Here is a 19,421-nt window from a genome sequence, read left to right on the forward strand (position 1 = left end):
TTTTGTGAGTAAAAACTGTGGAATGTGCTTGTTAAATCTCAAAAAGGTCTTGCCTATCAGTGTCATTACAATTCTCAATTGTTTGAATTTTATTCTGAATTAACTCATTAGTATCAAATGCGCCATCGATATCATCCCTGTCAGTACTTGCAGAGTGATTGTTAGTGTCAAGTTCCGTCGAAAATTCCATACTGTTGTCTAACAGGAGGTAAAGCCGATTAATTTCTTCGTTATGGTTTGAGAGCCAATCTTCAAATTTCAAAGCTATTGACTTACCTTCTTTCTCTACACTTATTTCAGCATCGGGAAAGTTTAAGAGTGCTTTGTATTCATTAAAAAAGTCTACTCTTAATATAATTTCCGTCGACAATAATGGAACAATAAGAAAGTTCATAGAGAAGCTGTGGCTTTGACAAAAGAATTCTAAGTTGGTTTGTTGGTGTACATCTACACTTTTTCCAAAGATTGCACCTTGTAATTTAATCTTACGTAACGGAAGTGTGGGACAATCGTTCGATTTGTTGCATTTGCTAAAGGCTGTTTCACTAATTACTGAAATGGGACTGTCAGAGTCAAGTACTGCCGTAAATTTTACGTCATTTACTGTAATGTGAATCACAGGATATGCAATGTTGTTATGTTTTATACTTCGTGCTCCTGGAGTAAGATGTCCCTAATGTCTTCCATTTTTACGTAATTACTAGCTACGGCAGCTGCGTCGTCAGTTTCATAAATACGTTTTGTGGCTGCATGCGGTATGAGTCATTGCCTATTGTGTCTTTGTTGGCGCGTGTCGTTATTGGGATTTGGAGACCTAACTTCCACAAATTCACCTTGTCGAGAGGGCCCTGCTCTGTTTGAATCCCGCCAGTTCTGATGCAATTCAGCTCTGTCGTTACGATCATATCGTCTGTCGTCATGTCGGTAGATTCCATAGTTTCTTTCTTGTCGGTCATGTGGTGGAGAATTTCTCCCTGAATCGTAACTGGGCACTGGACTGTTGCGTCTACAGTTATTATGCCGCCCTTGATAATAATTATTTTGGTTCCCAAATCGTCTGTTTCTCTGATTGTCTCTGTGATAGTCACTACCGCGGAGAGGTGATCTTTCCCTGTAATTATTACTACTCTGCCAACGGTTGTCATACGGGTGGTGTCTGTTTTAGTCACGATTTGTGTTGTGAGAATAGCCTTGTCGTGTCCAGTTATTATTTCTTTCATCGCGGAAATTGCGACGGATGTGACCTGTAATTGTTGTGTTCCTGTTTTCGCGTTCCGCGTTTGTCAGTGTCAATTTCTAATTCTTGTAAGAGTCCCTGAAAAGCTTCAGTGTCGTCTTTGCAACGTCCTGCCAAAATAATATGTCGTAAATGTTCAGGTAATTTGATTAAGCAAATGCGGATGAGTTCTGAGGGGCTGTATGGGTTTGACAGGTACTGATTCTTGTGCAACATGTCTTCAAAATATTTCACAAGACTGGAAAATTCAGGTTGTTCGAAATGTTTCATCATTATGATGCTATGTTTTACTCGGTCTTGTGTAGCTTGAGACCAATATGCTGAGAGAAGGCATGGTAAAATTCTCCTTCACTGTGACAATCGTGAATGACCGATCACATTCTTATAGCTGGTTCATTCTCTAAATAGCCACACATAAATTCTAATCTGTGCTCTAATGACCAGTTTGGAGGAAAACAATGAGAGAATTGATGGAGCCACGCTTGTGGATGAATGTTGTTGCCAGAATTCTTAAATGTTTTAAAAATTACGTGTAGTAATGAACAGCTTATAGTCAAAATCATCATGTCGGCGAGTTGCATATCGGTCATTGTTACGTCGTTTCGGCGGTTCCATTTCAAAATTCGGTGTACCTTCCCAATTTCTTTAATAATTTCCGAAGTGCCCTGAGTTATTATTTTGTGGCTGTTCCGTATTTCTATGTCCCTCTTCCCGTATTGGAGTGCGAGTGGCCTCTAAAATATGTAATTCCTGTATTATCTGTGTCAACTGATCTTGTACTTCCCGGATTTCTCTTTGGTGTTGCGTATTAATTTGATTCTGATTTTGTTTGAATTTCCTAATTTGTTCGCACTCTTCTGTGTCATTAAAGACTACCGGTTTTGTGTCATTCAGATTATCATCTACCTTCGTAGATAAATTATTTAGCTGATCCGAAAGTTCAACTACTTTCTCTGATAATAAACTAATTTCCTCCATGTGTCTTTCTGAACAAATTTTTAGAGTATCTACTGTGTCCTTTAAGTTTTCCTGAGTTTTTGCAAGTTGCGTAACCGAATCGGTAGATGCAACTGAGTCAATTTTAGCTTGCAAGGTGTCGTGATTTTCATGAACTATAGTTTGCGGTTCCTTTATGGCTGCTTCGTGATTCTGTAATGCATTTCCATGACGCGAAAAAATAAGTTGGAAATGCTCACAAATTTGTGTTTTTAAGTCATTACAGACTTTTTGACATTTCGATTCGATGTTATGTAACTCAGTAGTTAAATCTTCACGTGTTTGTTCAAGTGTGGTGTCTAACTTTTAAAGATTTTGTTCCATTGTGTCTAACCTTTGAAGATTTTGTTCCATTGTGTCTAACTTTTGAAGATTTTGTTCCATTGTGTCTAACTTTTGTAGCCTTTGTCCCATTTGTTGCATAACTGTAATAACAATGCACTGGTGTCTGAAACATGTTCCTCAGTGCTTTTCGGCGGTGAAGTTGCACCGGCAACATTCACATTTTGACAAGCAGAAAAAGTGTCTTGACTTATTTGAGAAAACGGTGAGGACCCAAAACCTGAATCTGCAGTAGTTGCAAAATTGTGTCCTGTCATTTCCGATTTCTGAGGCGGGCTGTTGCCGACCGATCGATCGATAATGCTTCCCTGTTCACTAATTGTTTCACTGTCCACACCATTGTTTGCCGCCCGCTCCATTTCCCTATGCACAATTACCAAATTACTACTTTGAACATTAGTTAATTCATTACTCGGTGGCACTAACAGACTTCTTTCGTCTTCACTGTCATTTCTCAGTTTACTTTGGAGCCTAGTATTACGTTTTTCACACGCCATTATTGTCACAATATTTCACACGACAACACAGAAAAGCACAATTTGAAGAGCACAGTAAGAACACACATTAACATAGCATTGAAAGTGATATCTCGTTAATTGCAAGCGCAGCTGCAAAATACTTGGTGCAAATCTACATGCATGCCACAACTGTTTTACTGTACAAGAATGAAAAACTACAACTACAAAGGAAATTCTCTCTACAATTACGCGCTAGCAATAAACAAAAGCTACGCTAATTACACAAACTACAAGAAAAAATCTGAAGATTCCAGTGAGGTATCCTCGACTAAGGGTCGACATATGAAACGTCCCCTTAAAAAAATTACTACCACACAATATTTTTTAGCGCAACGCAATCTGACTTTCAATAATACCTACAAAAGAATGGCCCTGACTAACATTAACCTATACCTTTCACAAATCACTTACCTCACAAAAATCTTCGTTACTCGAACTACTGCAATACAGCAAGCGCCACTACTGCCAGCTAAATAAAAGATTCAAACTACGGAAGGCACTAACTACTGATAGGCATGGTTAGCAAATGAAAGATTTTAATAGAGAACAAACAATGTATTTACCTTAATAGTCATAATATATATAGCAGTTAATGACATCCAGTCTTACAAATATCAGAACTCCACCATCTCTCTCCCCACATCCATCACTGCTGGCGGCTCACCTCCAACTGCGCAACGCTACGTGCTGTTAACATCCAGCTGCCCGACACTACAGTGGCAGACAACAATGCAAACTAGCCACAGACTGCACACAGCACAGCCAGTGATTTTCATACAGAGCGCTACGTGGCGTTACCAATAAAAAAACCTAAACAGCCTACTTACAATCTACCCGGCAGCCGGCACCGGCTAGTCGGTTGTGAGGATGAGGCGCTTAAGGGACGTTTCACACCAGGCCGACCGACAACGTGGACGGCTAAACGACAGCCGACTGCCGGCTCGGAGCTGTGGTATGGCAGTGACCCCCAGTGTCAGCCCGTTGTCGATGTCGTGCAGAAATACTGGCGCAGGTGATGGGGCATGCAGGACAGCAGAGCGCTACACATCTACTCGACAACTATCGTGTGCCGGGCAGCTGTGTTTTGCTTTGTTGGTGATTCAATCTGATGTTGACATTTCTAGTCTACTGTCATGGCGGAAATTGATACCGAAATCTTTATAACATTAGTTCAGGAACGACCAGTTTTGAAGGAATGCATGGATCGAAGTTTGCAAAGCACCGAACGAAGGCTTTGAATGAATGTGTGACGCCGGCCGGAGTGGCCGAGCGGTTCTAGGCTCTACAGTCTGGAACCGCGCGGGCGCTACGGTCGCAGGTTCGAATCCTGCCTCGGGCATGGATGTGTGTGATGTCCTTAGGTTAGTTAGGTTTAATTAGTTCTAAGTTCTAGGCGACTGATGACCTCAGAAGTTAAGTCGCATAGTGCTCAGAGCCATTTGAACCATTTTTGAATGTATGACAAAGACAGAGACGACTATGGTAAGTACAAATCTTTATTTTTTACTTAAATACAAAAACAATTTTTACATCAGTGACACATTAAATTTTAGATAATTGTCATTTCAGAGATCGCTCAGGTACCATAAAATAATCCGTCATCATTTTTCGTACGTTACTGGCAGAAATTCCCCCATGTACACATTCACTTTTTGTAATACTTTCAAGTCCAGTTATGGACAGAGTATCCTCGGGGCTGTAGTCTTCTTTTTTAATCATGGTATAGTGCAAAACAACACACGCCTTCACAATGTCAAGACCAAAATCGGGTTTCAAATTTATAGCTCTGTGGAAAATCCTCCATTTGTTAGTCAGTATGCCAAACGAAAATTCTACGTACCTCCGGCCTCTTGACAGGCGATAATTGAACACTCTTTTAGCAACTGTTAATTGGTCCCCAGAGTATGCTCGTACAAGGTCTTGATGCAGTCCAAACGCTTCATCATCATTAAAAAAATAAGGTACCTTTGGACTTACTGTACTACCTGTCTTCAGGAATTTCCAGTTTTTTTCCATCAGTGATTTCCACAAAGAACATTCTTGAAATATAGTAGAACCACTCTCTTTGCCATAACTGCCGATATCTACGTAGATAAATCTATAGTCAGAGTCAGCCACAGCCATTAACACTGTAGATGAATGTCCTTTGTAATTCTAGTACGCCGGCCGGTGTGGCCGTGCGGTTAAAGGCGCTTCAGTCTGGAACCGCGTGACCGCTACGGCCGCAGGTTCGAATCCTGCCTCGGGCATGGATGTGTGTGATGTCCTTAGGTTAGTTAGGTTTAATTAGTCCTAAGTTCTAGGCGACTGATGACCTCAGAAGTTAAGTCGCATAGTGCTCAGTGCCATTTGAACCATAATTCTAGTACACTGAGTTACATGGATCATGAATGGACGATACGAATGTACCTTCCATCTACGGCTCCAATGCAGTGAGGAAAATTTGCTCTTTGCTCAAATTTTCCAGCAATGTTTTCAAAGTCGTCTTTGGTGGGTAGAGGCATACATTCATAACGCAGAGACCAAATAGCTTGGCACACACATCTGACTATTTTACTGAATGTGGAAATGTTTCATCAATGTTTTAATTTTTTATCGTGATAACAAAAATGTACATCCTTTAGGATAATATTTTTTTAAAAATTTTAGCTATTGTTTTCTTTCCCACTCACATGATTGTAATTGCCAACATTTGCATAGGCTGGATACATTCTTGGAAGGATGTGTTAAGGCGTTGAATGGAACTCTTCATTAGCGCATGTAGATCGTCAAAAGTTCGTAAACTCATCCGAAAATAATTACAAATCTTATCTTCATCTCCCCTTAATTCCTCATAAAGAACAAATAATGCACCCACTTCGTCTCTTCTCATATTGAGTGGATGGACCCAGAGCACGCTTCTTCTTCTTCTGTTTTTCAAACGTCTGTACAAGAGATACCACGCTAGTAGCTGGTCGTGCTCCATTTGTAGACGAGGTCAACTGAATATGCAAAGGACACGGAAGGGCGGCACGGCATGCCTTGTGGTTGCCGGCTACGTGTGAAGAGGCGGTATGTCACGTGTCGGGTTGATGTGAAATAAGCCTTACAGGGCACTGGTACTGTTGTGGACTGTGTACAACACTCTGATGCTATGTTGTAAGGGTGTACGTCTGTGCTTGATCTGTGAAGCTAAAAACATCAGTTGTAAAAAAGAAAATATTATTTCCTGCGCTGGAAGAGAGGGGAAAAGTGTGAAATTTCTAGGACAAAAACATGTCGTCTTCAGGTATTGAGACCTTCTCAAATTTTGTGGGGTGTACCACAGCGTCACAGGCAACCACAGAGCTACGAATTCTGCAGTCCAGTTGTCATCGCTGCACAATAATGTGGCAAGCTGGATCAATCCCTCACCGTTAAAAGTCTTTGGGCGTATATGATGGAGGTTCTGGGAGATTTCTTACTTTTACCTAGTCGTGTAAGGTGCACTCAGGAACGGAAACCCATCGAAGAATGGCACAGGTGTACGGAGAGCACTGCATTTAATCTTCAAGAAAACATCTGACTCTGTGATTGGAAGTACTTCTTAAATGCATGTATTATCGTCAAAAACCAGTGATCAGTGACACCTTTATTTTCTCGATTGTGACTAATAAATGTGAACTTTCACGACAAAAAGATTGTTTCACGTGGACCTAATTACTGAAAGGAGCACTATAAAATCTTTTCTCAGTAAGCTTCATAAAGTTTACTGCACGACACACACGGCCAGTTGCAGATACAACACGTAATCGTATTATTAGATTATTACGTATGTAATGCGAATTGCTCTACTCCTGTGATTATTCCCCGTGGGTGTAGCAAGTTCTGGGACCGAATTTTTTCCACGAGAAACAATTGGCGCTGTAACGTAAACAAATATCGAATTGCATAAGATGACATTTCCTGTACTAACAGCATTTTTTTTTTTTTTTTGTAGCAGTTGTCAACAATACGTTCCAAGTACACGAGATCTACGATGGTTCGTGTGTATTTTACTGTCATCGCTTTCGAACACTAATCCGCGTTGTAGCTCGTAAGTCTTCGACCTAAAGAGGGACGACATAGCTGACAACAATCTTTGGATATTCCACACGTTCGCCTGATTTGGCACCTCTTGACTTCAAGTTCTTCCACAGACACAAATCTTCGCACGAGGGGAAGCATTTTGAGGATGTTTCATTGACACAATGGCGATTTTGAGCAGCACTGTCGTTGAAGCTGTTGCCAAGGTGTTCCAGGGCATCTACGATCGAGGCTGCAAGTGTTGAAAACTGTACGGTGAAACATTTTACAATGTCATTTTATATTTTATTTCGAGGTAGTTAGTAAATTTACTGAATCACTTATACACGATGTTATGTTTTACATCGTTTTATTATATTACACTATCATCGGTACAAATGAAAGTGGCGAGTAGAGAGCAGTGAAACGTGTAAATAATTCTAATAAATGCAAAGTCTGTTCAAAAAATTCCAGAACATTCGTAATTTCGGGCCAGTGGTGTTGTAAGACATCGTGGTCTCCTGACCTTCACTGCTTACATGTTCCGACCTCACAATCATGTTCCGCACATCAAGACGCTTCATTCGAACCCAAACTCGATAAGACAAAGTCAATGTTCTATGAATTCATGTAAACGATATTCAATTGACAAGTGAGCGCACCGTGGTTGAAATACTCGAGGCTGGCGTGCACACATACATTCCAGATGCGATGGTCACAGAGGCTTTTAGTTCGGGAGAGAGACCACACACTGGGACGCCAGCCCCTTCAGAGGACGACCCAACCCATGTCGGCCGGTGACCGCTCATAGCGGACAGCATGGGCCCGAGTGAAAAGGGGGAACGGCCCCGTGTTCAGCTTAAAAGCAAATTCCGCTACATTGTGTGGGAGCGGCCAGCCTACGCATTCTTTATACATAGCACGCAGTTTCAGAGATTTTCACAGGGAGACAGCAAACGCCAAACGCCAAAGCTACAGGTTTCCCGATTGGTTGCCTTAAACGAAACGTCATTCTCCCATTTTAGAAGAGCAATGCTCATTGGCAGACAATATTTATGACGCCTTGAGCTGGTGGAGAGGCGCGGTTCCAATGTCGCTCTTGGAGCGAGAACACGTAACGAGAGTGTGCGCGCTCGTACGTGGACTCGAAAGAGCGAGGAACAAGTCTCTACTCAGTACTTCACTGGGAGAGCACCTCTGTTGAGAGCGAATCAAAGGGCGACTCTATATTGAGTCCTTGCGACTAAGCGTTGTTCACTGTGTTGGCCGATACACTTATTGTGTGGTGTGAACGGACAGAGTTATAGTTAAATGCCTGCGAGCGAATTTTGAGTGGCATCACGGTGGACTGGTTATCTGACCGGTGTACCACACCAATAGTTGGACAAGGGGCGAATAGGAATCCTTGACTTCATCAAGGCATAGGGAGAGTTTGATTGGCGAAGGTCAATCCAGATAGAACGAGAGTTATCTTATTTGTCAGCAGCGAGCGGCGCAGACAGCAGTCATCGCAGCTTATGGTATTGTGCGCTACAGCTATTGCGAGCCCCATATTTCCTCCACAACAGTACACTTCACTGCATTTCACACGTGACAGCCTCGACCGTACCTAACAACATTCTAAAGGATAATTATTCAAGTTGTGTAGGCGCGCCTCTCAGCCATTCTGCCAAGGCAGCAAGCATCTTAAACTTTGTGTAGAAATTTCATTAGCAAATCCTATCCTTGAAAGGTAACTTCACATTCCGAAAAGAACCAGCATATAACTTGTTCAATTCATAACTAAAAGTGTCATTGTGATTTCTCAGGATTTTTGCAAAATAAATAATAGCTTTCGTTAGTTTCACGTTTTTCTTACACGAACTATCACTACTCCAGTACCCAAGTATCCCACTAGTAACGTAAGAAATTTTGTGAATTTTTGTGTAATTTCCAAGATATTTATTGCTGAAAGTTTTTCAGGCATTTCTCTTTAGAACGTTATGAGCGTCTGTCTGACTTCTGTAGTAGTGTGGGGGTGGAAATTGCATCTTGCAGGAGCCACAGGGTAAAGGGTACATCTCAGATTAATCCGTTGCGCAGAATAACAGAATCACAGATCAAACCCACACCTCACAGTGTGTTGGAGCGAAATCCGATTAGCATCCCTGCACTCGCTCGTGTTTAATGTGTTAACTGCTGGAAATTTCATTGTTCTACGTCTGTTAGTCATTGTTCAGTGCCGTATTGAGTAGAATGTTGTATTGCACAGTTGGCCAATTTCGAGATGACAGAGTTGGGAAAGCAATGCGTCTGCATTAAATTTTGCGTGAAACGCAAGGAAATCTTTACAGAGACGCAGAGAATGTTGCAGGAAGCCTACAGTGACTAGTGCTTTAAGTCGTACTCGGTGTTATGAATGGTTCACACGGTATAAAAATGGTTTGACGGAAGTTATAGATGACCCTCCTTCAGGACGCACATTGACACCTACCGACGACGCTCATGTCAGGAAAGTCAACGGCATTGTGCATTCCAATCGAAGAGAGATTGCAGAAGAATGTAACATCAGTTGGATCATACCATCAAACCCTGACACAACATCTTCGAATGCGCCCTCTTACGGCCAGGTTCGTCACACGGTTCATGAGTGAGAGACCAGAAAGACCTTCGCCTTGTCATCTGAGAAGAGGTTTTGAAGCGCGTAAATGAGAACGAGATGTTCCTTAATAGAATCATAGTTGGTGATGAGATGTGTGTCTACAGTTACGATGCTGAGACCAAGGTCCAATCTTCACAATGGGTCAGGGAAGGTCCTCCAAGACCAAAAAAAGCCCACCAGGTCGGGTCAAGTGTCAAAGCCATGCTAATAGTTTTCTATGACTTTGAAAGATTAGTTCATCATGAATTCGTTCTACTGGGACAACCTGTTAATCGACGATAGTATCGGGACGTGTTGCAACGCCTGCGAGAAAATGTCAGAAGGAAACGGCCTGAAATATGGCGGGACAATCCATGACCCTTACATCACGATAACGCACCCGCACATTCATCCCTGTTCGTGCGTGACTATTGCACAAAAAGTCGAAATCACTGTGATGCGTCGCCCTTCGTTCTCTCCATACCTGGTCCCTGCGGACTTCTGTTTATTTCCGAGGGCTTCTGTTTATTTCCGAAGCTGAAAACCCCGTTGAAGACGAAGATTTACGACGATAGACGAGATAAAAGAATATTCGCAGACGGCGCTTCGCGCGATCCAGTTTTTAGCGTACCACGACTGCTTCCTGAAGTGGAGACGGTGTTGGAAGCGGTGTATCAGTGGAGGAGAGTATTTCGAACGAGATCATGCACAATAAGTGAAAGGTAAGCATAGAAAAATTTTGTGGACAGAGTTCTGGAATTTTTTTATCAGACCTCGTATACCTCCAGGAAAGAATGGTTTCGCCAGTACGACATGTTACGACTGAGTACACGAACACCTTACAGCAGAGTCCTCGAGGATCGAGATTGCAGATAAGCTCTGGAGTACAAACCCCTTAAAACAGGCGTTCATGGCCATCGACCATGTGAAGAAAGGATTTCAATACGTCTCACCATCGATATCCGTCCACGTTCAAACATCACAGGTTTGTTACGAATATGTAGACAACCATCCAAAGTTCGTTTCCAGAGTTCATCGACAATATCAAAGGGCTGCAATACACAGCCTTTGTAAATATCCACAAGCAAGAAAATCCAATGCGTTCAAGTCTCCTGTGGACCTGGGTGGGCATCGCCCTGGTGACTCAGGCCGATACACTTATTGTCGAAAAGCCTTTTACCAATACTCAGATATCTTGAATGATAATAAAATCAATTGAGGACAGTTTATCACTTTCTTAATTACTGTCTCTCTTGCGATGTTTCGAAATCAACGCAGTCTTAGACATTAATAGTGATGTAACGTTGGCGTGACTGCACTTCTCCATACGTTATATCAGGGAAACAATTACTTTCCGGACGTGTGTTCATCAGGATTATTTGGTTGTTCAGTTGTCCTGTACTCGGCACTTTTATTAGTACCTAGACACATCCTGTATTTATTGATATCTATGTGTTTGTGTATTTTATGTTTTTTCCAGTAGTAGGTATTTGTACCTGGTGATTATAATTGAAATGCAACTACTCACTGAGGTCCATGATGGGCTGTAATTGTCGTATGGCAGAGAAACTTGTTTGGATATGCTAATGAATTAATATGGAACTGAGTTACGCTGAGAAAAAATTAGTTCTAATTTTGGCCACCAGGTGCAAATTTGGCGCTTCAAATGTATGAAGGATGTATAGATAAGTTTCCATATGTAATGGGTTAGGAAACCTACGTGGGCATGAAAGATCGAACAAGTGTGACAGGCATAATATTGGTATTATTATCATTATTAACCATCTTGCATGAAAACAGTGGTTTCCACACAGCTGCTCTCTTCCAAAGCGATTATTAACCATCTTGCATGAAACCAGTGGTTTCCGCACAACTGCTGTCTTCCAAAGCGGGAATCACTTCCTGTACAAGGGCGTCTCTGCAACGTGGCAGGCCTTCTGGGTGTACTCTCTTCAAAGAAGAATGTATCGAGAAAAAAAGTTGCCTCTGAGTCCACACCACTCAGTCTGTCACATACAGCGAGTGCAATGGCTCTTCTTGTCCAACAAGCGGTTTAACAGTATTTCAAATTTAGCATCACTGTAGTGTAAAATTTGCCTCGTCACTCGATGAATATTGGCCGGTCACAAGTTATTTACGACCTGTGGGAGAAACTGGAGAGCAACTGCAGAATGTTGCTGTGGATCATGGAGTTTCTGTGCGCCGTTTGGGTCTTGTACAGCTACCAGTGTTGGTACACATCACAAAACTTCCAGCACTGTTGACCATGGGATGGACAATCCTCGTGACACTGCACTGACGTGCTGCACGGTGAGTTACAACGATAGCAACCTTGTCGAGAGTTCCGTCAAGGTAGGACACCTTCCTCTTCCAGCTCACTCGTGCTTCCCAATGTCATCGTCCCGTTCTTTAAACCATTTAATGGCATCGGACGTCTCCTCTGACCTTTCAGTGAGCGACACCCTCTCAATACAGCACTTATAAATAATATAAATAATAATAATATTCCCAAATGAGATTTTCACTCTGCAGTGGAATGTGCGCTGATATGAAACTTCCTGACAGATTTAAACTGTGTGCCGGGTCGAGACTCGAACTCGGCACCTCTGCCTTTCGCGGGCAAGTGCTCTACCAACTGAGCTACCCAAGCACGACTCACGCCCCGTCCTCACAGCTTTACTGTCTCCTACCTTCCAAACTTTACAGAAGCTCTCCTGCGTACCCTGCAGAACTAGCACTCCTGAAAGAAAGGATACTGCAGAGACATGGCTTAGCCACAGCCTGGGGGATGTTTCTAGAATGAGATTTTCACTCTGCAGCGGAGTGTGCGCTGATATGAAACTTCTTGGCAGATTAAAACTGTGTGCCGGACCGAGACTCGAACTCGGGACCTTTGCCTTTCGCGGGGCGTGAGTCGTGCTTGGGTAGCTCAGTTGGTAGAGCACTTGCCCGCGAAAGGCAAAGGTTCCGCGTTCGAGTCTCGGTCCGGCACACAGTTTTAATCTGCCAGGAAGTTTCAATAATAATATTGTTTCTGCGTGTGAGGATGAGAAAACAGATCAGATAATCAAAAATATTTCAAAGTATTAAGATTAAACAATATTATTTCCTCACACATTGTCTGGGGTGCGAACAATGGCATCGGTGGCTGAGGTCGTGCATTTGCTAAGCATGTTTGTATTACCGTGTGAAATATGGAACATGTTGCAGTAAAAGTGCCGTGAAAATTGACTTAGGGTTCTTTTATGCTAGGACTCTATAATTTTCCATCAGATTGCACGCAAACTTCTGCCATGTCGTAGTCGCTTACATCATTGTTAAAACTACTAAAATGAATAAAAGACGTAGAGATTAATAAAATATATATCCTAGAAATCACATAAATTATGAATAGAGACTTACATATAAATATTAATATAAATGAGGACGTGAACGCGCCTCTTTAAATCAGCACGTGTTCAGTATGTAACAAAAAGTCTGGAGTTACGGACCAATGACAAAATACGTCCGTACACAAACAGATTATCTCACCACTCAGTAGCGCGAGAGGACTCAGAGCTGAAGTACAATATTAAAGCATTTGCTGGTTTTTCAGCGCAACTACATATTATTTATGGATAGCGCTTCATATCATGTCTATGTCAGCAAGAAAAAATTATATTATTGCTTTCGCGTGCTGGTGAGGCCTTAAACACTGTAATTGCTACCGTTTGCATAAAACATTTGCCCTAAGAGCGCACTGTCTCTGTTCTCGATAGCTATGCTGTTCACTCACGTTCTTGCTTTTCAAATGACAGTATGGATGTCATACCATTACATGAGCAGCTGCACTTTAATTATAACCGCTCTATCGTTGCATTAGTGGAGACTGGGGGAATACCGGCATACCAGGCAATACCGACACCGTCGTATTCTCAGTAGAGTAGCGCTGTGGTCAGAAGACAGTGGACAGTGCTGCAGCATAGCGGACGATGCCAGAAGTAGAGCGCAGAAGCAATGAGTTAATGTAAACGACAGTCTTATTGTGGCACTAAAAATTAAGCGTTATTGAATTTTGACGTTACTTTTCGTTAAGGCTTATACTTTTATAGCGCTAATTACTATAACGCAGGTAGATAAGATGTTTTCTAGTACATCTTGTAGCATGTGATTTGTATCTTTTCGAATGTTAGCGGAGCCACTGAAGTCTGGAATCCGCCATGATGTCTGATTGCGGCAATATCCACATACGAACATGGGGCAATGTTGACAGGGATCTGATATTTTTCCCATGCTCTAAACTTAAGAAAAAAATTGTTTACGCGTAAGTAAGGTCTTACATCTAATTTAAGATGGCCAAGACATGAAAAACAAAATCAGAGACGTCTAAAGGGATTGAAGAAAAAAGGCATTGAGTTTAGTGAGGTCAGGGACAGGACTGAACAGCGTGTTGAAGGAGCCGAACATACTACAATTTACACTTTATCATCGATTAAAATCAAATTCAGATATTAAACCTTCCAAGACGAGAAAACCCGTTTTTACATCTGAACGAGAACAAGAATTAGTTAACCATATGACTGCAATGGCACAATTATTCTATGGCACTTACGTGGTTGAGTTGTAGCGAATTGCTTTTGGCCTTGTCGAAAAATTGGTCTTTATTTTTTTATTTACTTACATGTCAAGTTCCATAGGACCAAATTGAGGAGCAAATCTCCAATGTCGTGGAACGTGTCAGTACATGAAATTACAACATAAAAGTAATAACAGATAAAAATAAATATTTATGAACCTCAAAAAAGTCAGTCCATGAGTTTAAGTAAACGCTGTCAACAATAAACAAGAATCAGCTTAATTTCTCAAGGAACTCCTCGACAGGATAGAAGGAGTGACCCATGAGGGTACTCTTAAGTTTCGATTTGAAAGAGCGTATATTACTGCTAACATTTTTGAATTCGAGTGATAGCTTATTGAAAATGGATGCAGTTGTCTACTGCACACCTTTCTGTACAAAACTTACGGAAGTCCGATCCAAATGCACATTTGATTTCTGCCGAGTATTAACCGAGTGAAAGCTACTTATTCTTGGGAATAAGCTAATATTGTTAACAAGAAATGACAGTAAGGAGTGCACATTGTTATGGGTTGGCAAGAGAGCCAACCCGGTACTACTAGAGGAAGCCGAAAGGCACGCGTTTTAGCTCACGCAGGCTGGCGTGAGGTCTGGAACAGGACAAGTAAATTAGAAAAAACTGACGTAGTTGGTGGAATATTTAACTTTAATCCATAAATGGTGAACGTCGCTCTTGACGGTAATTGTTTTACAGCATCAATAGTAACTGGTAATGGCGCCTTGCTAGGTCGTAGCAAATGACGTAGCTGAAGGCTATGCTAACTATCGTCTCGGCAAATGAGAGCGTATTTTGTCAGTGAACCATCGCTAGCAAAGTCGGCTGTACAACTGGGGCGAGTGCTAGGAAGTGTCTCTAGACCTGCCGTGTGGCGGCGCTCGTTCTGCAATCACTGATAGTGGCGACACGCGGGTCCGACGTATACTAACGGACCGCGGCCGATTTAAAGGCTACCACCTAGCAAGTGTGGTGTCTGGCGGTGACACCACACATATATTGAGAGGCCAATGTCAAAATGCCCTGACTCGTGAACAGAGGTCGACAAGAGGTTCGTGAACTTACATTCCTTATCGCCCGAAACGGTCGTTTCTGAGCTAAAAATATTCTTTTAGAGTAGGAAGATTTGCCCCAAAATATACAGGGTGGTCCATTGATCGTGACCGGACCAAATATCTCAGGAAATAAGCGTCAAACGAAAAAACTACAACGAACGAAACTTGTCTAGCTTGAAGGGGGAAACCAGATGGCGCTATGGTTGGCTCGCTAGATGGCGCTGCCATAGGTCAAATGGATATCAACTGCGTTTTTTTAAATCGCGACCCCATTTTTTATTACATATTCATGTAGTACGTAAAGAAATATGCATGTTTTGGATGGATCATTCTTTCGCTTTGTGATAGATGGCGGTGTAATAGTCACAAACGTATAAGTACGTGGTATCACGTAAGATTCCGCCAATGCGGACGGTATTTGCTTCGTAATACATTACCCGTGTTAAAATGGACCGTTTACCAATTGCGGAAAAGGTCGATATCGTGTTGATGTATGGCTATTGTGATCCAAATGACCAACGGGCGAGTGCTATGTATGCTGCTCGGTATCCTGGACGACATCATTCAAGTGCCCGGCCCGTTCGCCGGATAGTTACGTTATTTAATGAAACAGGAAGTGTTCAGCCACATGTGAAAAGTCAACCACGACCTGCAACAAATGATGATGCCCAAGTAGATGTTTTAGCGGCTGTCGCGGCTAATCCGCACATCAGTAGTAGACAAATTGCACGAGAATCGGGAATCTCAAAAACGACGGTGTTGAGAATGCTACATCAACATCGATTGCACCCGTACCATATTTCTACGCACGAGGAATTGCATAGCAAAGACTTTGAACGTCGTGTACAGTTCTGCCACTTGGCACAAGAGAAATTACGGGACGAAGACAGATTTTTTTGCACGCGTTCTATAAAGCGACGAAGCGTCATTCAGCAACAGCGGTAACGTAAACCGGCATAATATGCACTATTTGGCATCGGAAAATCCACGATGGTTGCGACAAGTGGAACATTAGGGACCTTGGCGGGTTAATGTATGGTGCGGCATTATGAGAGGAAGGATAATTGGCCCCCATTTTCTCGATGGCAATCTAAATGGTGCAATGTATGTTGATTTCCTACGTAATGTTCTACCGATGTTACTACAAGATGTTTCACTGCATGACAGAATGGCGATGTACTTCCAACATGATGGATGTCCAGCACATAGCTCGCATGCGGTTGAAGCGGTATTGAGTAGCATATTGCATGACAGGTTGTAACTTCCCCACAGAAATTTTGAAAGACAAAAAAATAATAAATGGGAGCCAAGCGTAACCTCCCTGCAATTAAATCTACCGACAATAAAAATGTGAAAATCGCAATGTGACCCAGGTGTAAGCTCTCACAAAAATAATGAAAGATAATTCAATGCTAATGAAACTTCTGTGACAATGAAAACTCAGTTAAACCGAAATGTCAGTCTTTGGCCCTGTGCAAAAAAATCAGAATTAATTTCTTACCTCATTGAAACTTCATGTCAAATTTCTGCTCTTATTGTTGGCCACGGCTTGGAGGAGATGCATTGCAAGTAATAATTTTTTTTATTTTTTTGAAATTTAACTGAAACTTTTCTTTAAAGGAAATGGAAGGAAATCGTTGGTTCAATTAAATGGTTCTTTTGTTAAAAATAGCTTTGAAATCAAAATTATTATTGGGGCACTTGTTGAAAATTAATTACAATAAATAAACTTTACATTATCTGATGTGCGCAATGCAGCTTGGTTACCTTAATTAACAATATACCTCATTCAGCATCTTGACCAGAGACCCATGTCGACGCCTGCGACTGCGTCCCGCTCGCGACCGTACTCGACTACTAGTGCTAACAGACTGCCATTCGCAACTGAACTCGACTACTGCTACCGACAGAGTGCAACAGACAACACTGGCCTATCGCTACCGACAGACTACTGCTCACAACACTCGCGCGGTCAAGCACAGACTAGGAACGACAAATAGCTCTCTGGTCAGAGACTCTGCAATGCCTCGCCATCGCCGCCACACAACATACGTGTTTCATAACCCTCCACGGGGGGGGGGGGGGGGGGGCAAAAATGTGGCAGCGATGGTGAGTCATTTGGACTTGCCATCACAAGAATTTTTTTTTTTTTTAACTAATTAACTTTACAGTTACAGCATATATACAGATATAGTACATGAATTAAATGTGGTGCACATGCACCGAGTACAAAACATATTAGACAATGACAAAATGTGAGTCCAAAACATATTAGCAAATCAGAAAAATGTATATACAAATTATTTGATAGATAACAAAAGTGCACACGCACTGAATAACTCTTTAGCATTTTCAGAACAAATAAACAGAATGGCAAAAAATCATGTTGACAAGTGACATGAGTGCACATGCACTGCAGTTGAGAACATATCAGCAAATGACGAAATGTATATACAATGAGTAACAAATGACATAAGTGCATACGCACTGAAGTAATGAACATATCAGGAAATCATAAAAGGTATACTGAATGAGTACAAATCATATTGAAAAATGAGAAAAGTGAACAGGCACTGCAGTTCAGTAGAAAACATATTAACACATAACATAAGTGCACATGCACTGAAAAACTTTTGAACATTTTCATAACAAATAAACGCAAAGGTAAAAATCATTTTGACAACTGACATGAGTGTACATGAAGTGAAGTTGAGAATATATCAGCAAATCACAAAATATATTAATAAACGGCAAAAAAATACACACGCACTGTATATGACTTTTTCATTTTACAAGAATTAGGGAAGGAATAGGAAGGATTGCATCATGGTTGTAGCACTTAGGTTGCACGAAGCTGCACTAAAAGTCCATATCTTTCCACAGAAGTACAACACCAAGTGACACAATTTGAAGTTCTTTTTCGATTAGTATTTATCAGCGTAGCCAAGACACTGAAATGTCGTAGTAATCTTCCATGTTATCGTTTTGGCGGTACATCAGGTACACCAAACAGTGGGACCATAATAACGTCTCCATCGCTCACGGTGGTGGACAGCGTGTCGTGTCAACACCACGCTCTTACAAGGCACACCAACGTAGAATAAGTGCAAAAACCAAATATAGTGCTCCATGATCAGGAGGATGTACAGGACAAATGGATATTGCAGTAATTCAGGGTAGTGAGGTCAGAAGGTGAAGGACATTAAGTCACAGACTAGTCTTCATTAGGAATTACATTAGTAGTTTGCGGCATTCATAGCCTGGTTATTGAACATTTCTGTACCATGTATTTAGTATTACAGAATAATGTTCATAAAATTAAATTATTGGCATCATGGGTAATCGTATTACAATAAACAGCGGCAGTCTTTGGCCAGTTACAAAGCATATTTAGTATGACAGAATAATGTTCATCAGAAGTCTTCATTGAAAAAAAAAGAGTCAATTATTGGCCTAGCATTAACATAATACATTGAGTTATACAAATTATTGGCACTCATTGGCCAGGTACCAAAACATGAAAAGTCATCATTGAAAACAGGAGCTAATTAATGGGATAATTAATAACATAATTCATTTAGTGACATTAATTATTGGCACTCAGTGGCCAGCAAGTATTGAATAGTATAAAACATTGTTCATCATTCAGTATTATTCAGATCATTAAGAAGTCATTATTAAAAATCAGTTAATTACAGTCATAGCATTAATAATCATGGGCATTATAAGTAGTCTCATTACAATAAACATTGGCAGTTATTAGCCAGTTACAAAGCATTATTTTATATATTTTTTTTGTATCATTAAGAAGTCATTACTGAAGTGACATACTATTCAGAGCTGATCAGCATTACTCAGAACTCTCTTAAACTGGTATCATTATTTGGGACTGGTAATACATTTTTTGTTAGCAATGCATGGCGTTAGGTAATTATAGGGGAAAGCAAGAGAGAAGAATTTGCTTCTGGGTTGTTGGTATAAATGAAAATGTGTAACGTCATTCGTCGTGAGTCAGCTGTG

This window comes from Schistocerca americana, chromosome 8 (genome assembly GCF_021461395.2).
Source record: "Schistocerca americana isolate TAMUIC-IGC-003095 chromosome 8, iqSchAmer2.1, whole genome shotgun sequence".
Classification (NCBI taxonomy): Eukaryota; Metazoa; Arthropoda; class Insecta; order Orthoptera; family Acrididae; genus Schistocerca; species Schistocerca americana.